The sequence below is a fragment of the Vulpes lagopus genome, chromosome 1 (assembly GCF_018345385.1).
Source record: "Vulpes lagopus strain Blue_001 chromosome 1, ASM1834538v1, whole genome shotgun sequence".
NCBI lineage: Eukaryota > Metazoa > Chordata > Mammalia > Carnivora > Canidae > Vulpes > Vulpes lagopus.
Window position 1 is genome coordinate 55,479,448 of NC_054824.1, and position 11,304 is coordinate 55,490,751.

Below are 11,304 nucleotides of genomic sequence, written 5' to 3' on the forward strand. Positions count from 1 at the left end.
ATTTATTTATTTTTATTTATATATATTTTAATATATTTATATGTATATATAATAATATATTATTATTTTATTTATATATATTTTTATATATTTATATGTATATATGTATATGGAATATATATAATGCATTCAGGATCCAGCCATGTTGTCACAAATGACAGGATTTCCTTCTTCTGTATGCCGGAATAGTATTCCATATATATTCCATATATATATGTGTGTATATATGGAACCTGAAGGTATTTTGCCAAGTGTCATTAAATCTGACAGAGAAATACAAATACTATAATACCTCACTTATATGTAGAAACTAAACAAACAAACTCATAGAAAAAGAAATCAGATTTGTAGTTACCTGAGGATGGGGAGGGGTTCGGGGATTGGAGGGAGGTGGTCTAAAGGTACAGACTTCTAGTTATAAGATAAATCAATCTTGGGGATGTCATCTACAACATGAGGACTATAGTTAGCACTGCTGCTGGCATGTTTGAAAGTTGCTGGAGAAGTGGATTCCAAAAATTCTCATCACAAGGAAAAAATTTTAACCACATCTGAAAATTAATGTTAACTGCACTTACTGTGGTGATATTCTCTAACGTATTTATGTCACCTTATTGTGTGGCACACCTTTAACTTATATTGAGTTGTATGTCAATTATGCTAATTATTGGGAGAAAATCTATATATATATATGTCACCCAGCATTTACAGTTGCCGCATCTATCAGTTCTTGAATATGAGTTGCCCCAGAGGAGAGTTTACTGCCATAAATAAGGACAATTTTTAGAGAAAACAGACAGTAGAAGCTGTCTGTGGCCAAGACTTCCAGCTGCTGAGGGAGTGAGCCTTTCAGTGCAGAAAAGAATATGGATAATGCATCACAGCATGCATGCATGCAAGCATCCCTGAGTTAGCCAATAAATTTCAGATCTAAGCACTTGATAACTTAGTCATAACAGGCAAGATTCGCCTCATGGTTCAGAAAATTCATTCACATGAAGGTTAATCCTAGAACATGACCACAAGATGGCAGCATATACATTTGATAGTTAAACTTTTTAGCCATCAAGGAAAATTACTGAGACTGATATCCTAAAATTATTCTGAAGAGTAGCTAAATGATTTCATAAAAACTTACAGTAAACAAACAAAAACTTCCAACACTTTGTTGACAGTCTGTTGCAGTCCTTCAAGGGGACATACACAAAGAGGGAAATGAAAGTGTTAGGGAGGTGATTTGTCCCACACCCTCTGAGAAGTTTTATCCTTTTCTTACTTGTAGAACAGCAATTGCTGACACCCACCTAATAACATAACTGTGCCTCGGTTTTCTCATTTGCAATTAGGGATAATAGTACTAGTGCCTCCCTTGTAGGGAAGCTGTGAGAATAAAGCAAGGGAAAATATGTACTGAATCCATAACAGATCCTGCTATATAGTATTAGCTATTAATTTTTATTTCTCATAATTTGTAATTGAGGTGCCTGACATTATGCTGTTTTTATAAATAATATAAGTTACATAATTTCCACAATTTTTCTAATATAAGTTGTCATTTATTAATTGTGCATGTGGTAAAAGATTCAACATATCACGTTTGTATTTCATGGCATATTTCATCTTTGGAACAACCTTTGGGTGTGAATAATTTTGGGACACGTCTATTGATGCAGAAACTGAGATACAAGGAGATGAATTAAACGTATCTAAGGTAAAACTGCTAATAAATGTCTGGGCTGGGTTTCTAACCCTTGCTCTGATTGGCCGGCATCATTTCTGTCAACTCTGTACTATATCTGAACATTATTGCCGAATTTCGATTTTGCAAATTCAGTGGATGATACATTAAATTGCAATCTTTTTCTTCCTCTTCCATCCAAAATATTAAAGAATAATGTCATTATTTAAATTTTTGGTTTACATATTCCTAAGAATGGGATGCAATGGAGCAGAAACCATTTTTTGCCTTATTTTTTAAAATTCAAATTCAATTAATTAAGATTTAATGTATTATTGGTTTCAGAGGTAGAAGTCAGTGATTCATCAGTCTTATATAACATCCAATGCTCATTATATCAGGTGTCCTCCTAAATGCCCGTCACTCAGTTACCCCATTCCCCCACACCCCTCCCTCCAGTGACCCTCAGTTTGCTTCCTATGATTGAGAGTCTCTTAGGTTTGTCTCTTTCTCTGATTTTGTCTTGTCTTATTCTTTCCCCTCTTTCCATATGAACCTCTGTTTTATACAAACAATTTAAAATGTAATGTGTGGATATGGAGATACAGTCATTTTAGTGTATGTGAAATAACATTTATGAAAACAACATTCCTACTTATAAAAATTGTGGAAATTATGTAACTTAAAAGTAAACAATAAAAGAAAGAGATAAATTAAAACACTATAGAAAGTAAAGAAAATATATTATTTATAAAGAAAAAAATACCCGTTTGACATCAAATTTCTCCGTGATACTGCATAGTAGAAAATATAGGAAGAACGATGGATAACTGACTTTAAAAAAAAAAAAAGTGATGTCTGTATGTGCCTGTCCTTGGGAAAGAGCCAAGATAGGAAAAATACTGCAATGTTAAAGACATACCCACGGTATATTAATAGTGCCAGACAAACATAAGTTACTTTGGAGAGTCAGGAAGCCACAAGTTAGAATGAGAAGATTTTGCCAAATAAACAGAATTGCAAATGGTGTGATTGAGGACAATGGAACAGCACAAGACCAACCAACTTAAAATGCATGGAAAGCTTAGGGGTATTGAGAATACTGATGTGAGGAAAGTGAATGCTAGAAATATTTGCTCAAATTTTAACATTTTGAGATGAATCAATATTCCAGTTCTACTAATTTTTTTAAATTTCTTTACTCATTTTAATTCAATATTTGGATAAAAGATTATGTGCATCACAAAAGTAAGACACACTTCTCTCCATTCTGTGTCATACATACAATACAGTCCATGGACAGACTATCCATTGGATCTATCTGTGGACTGTGTTGGTTTATCCATTATTGGTCTATCCACGGTTTGTACTGATCTTTTGAGTAATGTCAAGAGACTCATCAGGAAAACTCAACTCATTTATGTAACTTCAGGTGCTGTGATTGCTTTTAGCTAACAATGTTAGCATTTGGTTATGGAAAGTTACAGCCCAGTCATACTGCATAAAAATTGCAGGTGTTGTAAAAGAAAAGTCCCACAGAATGTGATCATTTGCAAATCAAGTCTTCTCCCCTTTCCAATTGCTTTCAGAAAATTCTGAAACACTGAAGTTGCATATCAACTTTAATGATGGTACTAGTAGTATAAATACAGACATAGTATATTGGAAAAGATAATCTCAAAAGTGAAAGGATGCCACACACACACACACACACACACACACACACACATCTTCCTTACAATCAAAACTAAGGCAATATTTTTAGCAAACAATATCTAATTATATCTGTTTTATATGCAGGTATTAATGTGACCACATGTGAATAATCTTGATTTTTTTTAAAGATTTTACTAACTTATTTGAGAGAGAGAGAGATAGCAAGAGAGAGCAAGACTGGGGGGAGGCGGAAGGAAAAGGAGAAGCAGGCTCCCCGCTGAGCAGGGGACATGACACGGGGCTCAATTCCAGGACCCAGGAATCATGACCAGAGCCAAAGGGAGACACACCCAAATAACTGAGCTACCTAGGTGCCCCAAATAATCTTGGCATTTAAAAAAAACATTTTATTTTTTTTTAAATTTTTATTTATTTATGATAGCCACACAGAGAGAGAGAGAGAGAGAGAGAGGCAGAGACATAGGCAGAGGGAGAAGCAGGCTCCATGCACCGGGAGCCCGATGTGGGATTCGATCCCGGGTCTCCAGGATCACGCCCTGGGCCAAAGGCAGGCGCTAAACCGCTGCACCACCCAGGGATCCCTAAAAAAAAACATTTTAAACTATGGATATATATTAACCACTTGCTAATTATTAATTGTATAATAATGTTAGTCTTTCAGGTTTCATCCTCTAACTAGGTGTCATCTATTTGTGGGAAATAACCTTTCCTACATAAAATACTTTATAGGACTGATAGAGAAGCTCCTGCACCTCCAGTCTCATTTTGTACTGAATTCTTTCCTACAAAAAAATATTTTTTATAATAAAAACCTTTTCAAAAATACTTTAGACAAAGTAGGATCTATTTTTCCACTTAGAGTAAGCCAGGTTTTCAAAATCATGTTCTATATTAACTGCTTTCTTTTACCATTAATTTTGATCCAAATTCTGTTATAATCCAAATGTCTAAATATACAATGTTTGTATTTGGATTTTCTCTTCTGCCTCCCTGGTCTATTTAAATCACCCTGTGACTTTTTCTCAATTATGACTTAATATTTATTTTGATATCTGATAGAGTAAGTAGTCCTTATTTTATCTTCTTATTTAAAAATTAATGAACTGTTTCATTTTAAAATGATAGTTTGACTTAAGTTTATCCTCCAATTTAAAAATGTCCTACTAGATTATGATTGCCACTGCACTAATTTACATGTAGTTTGAGGAATATTTGTTTTTATCATTACCATTTTACCCATGAATGTAATATATTATTTTTCCAGATTCCTTTTTAAGTTCTTTGATAGAGTTTTAAATTGTTCTTTAAAATTGCCAATGATGGGGCACCTGAGTGGCTCAGTCATTAAGCATCTGCCTTTGGCACAGGTCATGATCTCAGGGTGCTGGAATTGAGCCCCACATAAGGCTCCCTGTTCAGTGGGAAGCCTGCTTCTCTCTCTCCTCCCCACCTGTATTCTCTCACTATCTTTGCTGCTCTCTGTGTCTCTTCTCTCCAATAAATAAGTAAAATCTTCTAAAAAAATAAAATAAAATTGCCAATGAGTTTCACTTTGACTAAATTTTCTTTATTTCATTTATTAAAGTGGAAGGGCAGTTATTAAAGCTCATAAGATCTGACAAAGTGATAAAAATATAAAAAATGGTACTATATATAAAATATATACACATTATATAAATATACATACAAACATACATTCTCCTACTGCAAATGTTCAGCAAAAATTATTTGTATGTCTTTCAAGTGAATTTTATATTTAAATTTATTAGTAGTTCATCAAGGAAACAATATAAAAATTTAGATGATCAAAAAAATGGTTTTGGCTATGGCCCTAATGTTGGTTTCCCAAAAAATTCTATTTTGACATCTTAATGACCAACGCAATGGTATTTGGAGGCTGGATTTGGAGAGGTGATTATGTTATGAGAGCAGAATGTTCAAGAAATGGAATTAATGTTCTGATAGAAAGTTACCTTGCACCTGCAATCATGTGGGGACATAGCAAGAAGTCAGCAGTCTGTGAACTAGATGTCCTTTCACCAGGACCCAATAAAGCACACTGTTATCTTGGACTTTCAGACTCAAGAACTGTGAGAAATAGTTTTCCGTTTATTATAAGCCATCACTCTACGGTATTTTGTTATAGCAATCCTAACAAACCAGGGCAGTATTCCAATAAATAGACAAAAGCTACAAGGAAATGTTTTTTAAATTTAGTCATATATTATTTACTACAGAAAACTCTAAAAATTGTGATTGTTACTTAGGTAGGCTGTGGTCTTTCTAACATTTTGTGTCCTTCTTATTTCATATGGCTCATTGATTTGTTCTGAAAGTATAATTATTTTCCTGGTGAAAGAATCTATCCAGAGCTTGTTTGTTTTGTTTTGTTTTGTTGTGTCTTTTTCTGTTTGTTTGTTTTCTAAAACAGCCCCAAAAGAAACAAATATTTTAACTTTTTCATTACTTAAAGTATCTTTATTTTATTATCTTATTTAAAATGCAAATACAAGACTTAAAGTTTTTGTTTAAAATGTTCTTTTCCAAGGAGCACCTGGGTGGCTAGTCAGTTAAGTGTCAGACTCTTGGTTTTGGTTCAGATCATAATCTCAGGGTCATGATCTCAGGGTCATGAGATCTAGCCCTGTTGTGGGGCTCCACACTCAGTGCTCAGTGCAGAGTCGCTTGAGATCCCTGTTTCCCTCTTCCTCTGTTCCTCTTCCCGTTCACACTCATTCTAAATAAATAAATAAAATATATTTTTAAAACCTTCAAAATAAAATGTACATTTCCTTAAACAAAAGGTATCTCCTCATTTTCCTATTTTTACTTTGAAAAGTTAGATATTGATTTCAATCTATCCTATCATAGAATTTGTTTTTCCATTATGGAAATTTTAAATATTTTCTTCCTGGATTTGATTTTGTTTAAATTCACTGTGCTAAATATATTTGTTTTAAATCATAGTTATTTCACATAGTATATTATAAACTCTTTTAATTTGAGATCGTGTCATTATTTTATTGTATATTATTTTCTCCAATATTTTATATTTATTTATAATTTCTCTATTTCTATGACCTTCTACAATGAATATTAAAGTTTTCTTTAGTTTCATACAACTTAAGTTTATTCTCATCTCTCTGACATTTGGTCCCTTTCTAATACATTCTAGGTTTCTGCACACTAATATTTATCTGCTCACTAATTCATTCTTGACTGATTTTTATGTCTCATGTATTATGTAATCTGCTTCTTTCGAGTTTCTCATTTCAACTGGTGTTTTTTATTCCCAATACCAGCTAGTTATGTTTTATAATCACTTGATTGTCATTCAGGTTTGCATTATACTTATTTCCCTTAAAGATTTTTGTTGAGTTCATTTTAAATTTGTATTGGCTTTTTATTTTTATTTATTTGTTTATAAATTTATTATTGGTTCAATTTGCCAACATATAAAATAACACCCAGTGCTCATCCCATCAAGTACCCACCTCAGTGCCCATCACTCAGTCACCCCCACCCCTCGCCCACCTCCTTTCACCACCCCTAGTTCGTTTCCCAGAATTAGGAGTCTTTCATGTTCTGTCTCCCTTTCTGATATTTCCCACTCATTTTTTCTCCTTTCCCTTTTATATTGACTTTTTAATACTTAGGTCTCTTTTGGAATATTTTGTCTATTTGTTGTCTTTCTCTCATAATCCTGAGGATATTCAGATATATTGAATTTTTCCCTAGGCATATTATTGTTAGTTTAGTTACTTATATCTCCAGGAATCAGAAGGATTTCATGTTGACTTTATGTTTTGTGGTTTGCTTGGTGGAGTTGGAAAAAGACATTCGTTCTGAAAGGTTTTATGTTACAGTTGATGGTCATCTGCTCCCTACCGTCTGTCCCACAAATGGAAATTTCTTGTCCTCAAGATTACATTTCTGAATCTCTGTCTCAACTTCTCTTCCTGGCTGGCCGCATGTCTTTTAATTGCCAAGGCTAGAGGCTGCTAGAACTAAGTATATTTGTTGTTCTGGGTTCTTGGCTCCTCACTCTATCTGCCTCCAGCATCATCTCAACATTACTCATAACTGGCAAAGGAAGAGCAACACATATTTAGACTCTATCTCTAGGACACTGTTCTTAGGATTAGAGTACAAGTTTATCCTTTCTCCTTTAAGTTTTTAAAGGAGAAAGCTTTCATTTTATTTGAAAATTTCTTTTCATTTGATGCCTTATTTTGATGACTGCTTTGACCTAAATTCCAAACCTAATCAGCATGAATTTCATGAAACTTCACATCTCTTCCAACTGTTACCGTAGTTAAGCCCATCTTTTCTCAGTCACTGGCTTGACCTCCATGGGGCATGAGGGAGAGAGAAACCATGTAACAACAATCCTATACAACAGCCCATCTCCTCTCCTTGGACTTTCAAAATCTCCACTGAGGCCATGTTTTTGTGACCCCCACCCCGCCCCTCTGCAAAAAAAGTGATCCCACCATCTTAGGATCCATCTACATTACATCTGTTTTACAACTAAAAAAGAGGCTCTCTTAAAATTCCTGTCTCATTTCTGTCATCTCCAGAGTTAGATGAAGAACAGAGAATAAGCATCTGTTGCTTGTGTCTCCACCTTATAGGAATTTAATATTGTCTGACTGTGTTTTGGAGTATATATATTCTTAAAGTATATTCCTGTTAAGGCTGTCAGGATTAATTATTCTTGTCTCCTTTATAGTCTAGGGAACAACTTTCTTCAGTTCCTCTACTTAATGCTGGAAACACAGACCAGCATTCTCATTCTTTCTTTCGATTAGCTAAATGTTACATTTTGCAGACCTCTAGAGGACATAACATCACTGTGTTGAAGGATGGAAAGGTTTGTTTTATGAGAAGTCAGTGGCTAATTGCTATAGGCACAGTCTTCTATTTCCTATAGGAAGTTGTAAATTCTGCGGTTAATAAAATTAAGGTAAGAAAATGAGATCCCTGAGTGTGTATATTAGAAGACAATTGTGCAGGCATTTAGAAGGTGTTTTCAAGTTTTAGAAAACCAATATATTACTTTATCTTATGACAAAAACAATTTTAAAGCTAAATTTTTAAAAATCTTAATTGAAGTATCATGAGAAAAAATAACTGTTAGTATGAATCTGAACTCTAGTTTTTAATTATTTTTTAAAGATTTTAATTGAAAGAATCACTTTGAAACACAAATCAAAAGTTTTAGATTACAATTTTCTCTATTTCTGGGGACAAAACTACATGTTGAACTCTTATGTGAATATGAAACTCAACCTAATCTCAGCAATACACCAATCCTTTCTTAAGGATTAATTTAAGTTGGAAATGATTTGCTTATTTATTTTTAAATGATTCTAGTTTACATCAATTTAATAAAATTAAAATTCCATCTTAGTCCTCATATCATGAGTTTGTCCCGTTCCAAGCTTACCTGAGTTAGTAAGTAATAACAGAGTTCAGTAAAAATTTAGTGTGCAGAGATCCTATAAAATATATATATTTGTGATCTGGGTGATTCAGTCATTTCATTCTGTCCCTATATTTATCTGAGGCCCTTTGCATTCATTAAGAAAACAAAGACAGCTCAGGTAGCAAATTTCAAACCTGAAAATAATAGAAATCATCAGTGCAATGCCACAAATCATGTTTGACCTATTCATGGTCTCCTCTTTGCTTTTGGGAGGTCATGATCAATTCATCTCTCATAGCTCAAATTCCAATCTTACCACTTCTAACACGTGCCCTTGAGAAAATTGCTTATCCTCAGTAAATCTCAGCTCTTTCATCTCATTTCATTTATTTTCAACAAAATTGTGAAACATACCATTGAAAAAGGATGCATAAAAACTGAACTTTAATTCATACACTGAAACTTAAAAGTTAACTCAAAATGGATCCTTGACATAAATGTAACATCTACAACATCTGGAAGAAACAAGAAAAAGTATTTGTGACAGATGGTAGGCAAAATTTTCTTAGAATCAATGAAAAATAAAGTTCATAATGAAAAAATTGATAATTTGGATTTTTTTCAAAACTAGGACTATGTAATTGATATTGAAAGGATATTTTTGAGCAACAAAAACACAACTGCAAAACTTGTAGAAATTACTTCAATATTGCATACATGATAATGGAGTTGTATTCAGATTTACATAAAAAGTCTAACAACAAAAAGACCAAAAATATATATATAAATTGCAAAGTTTTGAACAAATGCTTCACTGCAGAAGACACAGACAGGAAAAAACACATGAAAAGATATTCAGCATCATTTATTATTCAAGAATTCCAAATTAAATGATGAGATAGAACTATAACCCATTAAAACAAAAATTAAGAAGACTAAGTGTCCACAAGAAAGAATAGAAATTGGAACTCAAATGTCCTGCTGGTGGAAATGTTAAATGCTGCAACCATATTTGAAAATGGGAGGTTAGGGGATCCCTGGGTGGCTCGGCGGTTTAGCACCTGCCTTTGGCCCCGGGGCGCGATCCTCGAGTCCAGGGATCAAGTCCCACATCGGGCTCTCTGCATGGAGCCTGCTTCTCCCTCCTCCTGTGTCTCTGTCTCTCTCTCTTTCTCTCTCTCTATCATAAATAAATAAATAAATCTTAAAAAAAAAAAGAAGTAGAAGTAAAAAAGTAGCCATCAGACTTTTCCATCCCACTCCTAACGAATTAACCAAGAAAAATGAGATCATATACAAACATTTGCACATGAACGTTCATTACAACTTTTTCTTTGATTATAAAAAGCCAGAAACTAAATACATGAACCAGTGAATAAGAGCCATCTGATTTTCTAGATACTATAAATAATTAGAAATAAGTTTCCCCTTTGTTCAGTTGAACAAGGATTTGAAAAACTACTAGGTACACAAAGCTGTAATTTGGAAGCATGGGCAAGAATACATCAGCCTGTCAAAACAGCCTGGAGCCCCTTTTTGTGATTATAATTAGAGATATACAATAGAAGTGTTGCCAAAGCCAGGAAATCTTTGTCTCCTAGTTGAAGATGTAGAAAGTGAGTAACAGAAAAGTAAGCATGACAGTCTATATTCAGAAAAATGATTAGAATAAAAATTATGTTACCCACTGCTGCAAAGTTGTAACACACCCCACCAAAGTAGAGTGACTTAAATATATTGTTATTAGAATGTTAGCAGAAGCTGCAGTTGAACCTGCACAGCAATGTGTAGTAATATTATCTAATTCCCTATGCACACTCTTATCTTAAAACAATAGTTTTTCAAACAACTGCAAAAAAATTATATGTATATGTAAACATGCAGATCTCTAGATTCTTCCCAATAATAGAGAAAATACTATTATGTTCTCAAAGGAATTCCTTTTGAAATAATTAGAGCTCATTTATAAGATATACTTTAAATTACCTGTGGATTCTTAAATTTATTAAGCAGATCAAACTTTCTAAAAAATAATGCCAATAGTTAATGGCTTTCCTAGTCCTTGGACATTGAATCCATCTATATTCCATAAAATTCCATATTAACTTGTCTGCAGATTTCTAATTTGGGAATGTGTTTCCAGATTGATATCCTATACAGAATTTGAAAGGAGACACACAAAAAAAATTATGATCATCTCTATAAAATAATTCTTCTTTTCCCTGTATACTCAAAGAAATTAAATTTGAGAATAATTTCTGTTTAAAGCAACATTGTTTTCCTTTGGACCTACTCCTTGAAGTTTAAGCTCTAGCAAAATCTTTATTTGTAATTAATGAGATCAATATTTAAAAATAGCAAAGTTGTCAGGAAATGTAACTGCAGATATTCCCATACATTTCATAGTCACAAAATGAACTGATAGAACTCTGAGTATCAACTTATTTATTGTAAAATCTCTACGAATCTATGAAAAGTCCTGCATGAATTAATGGAATGTGTTTTCCTTCTTTGTCAATCT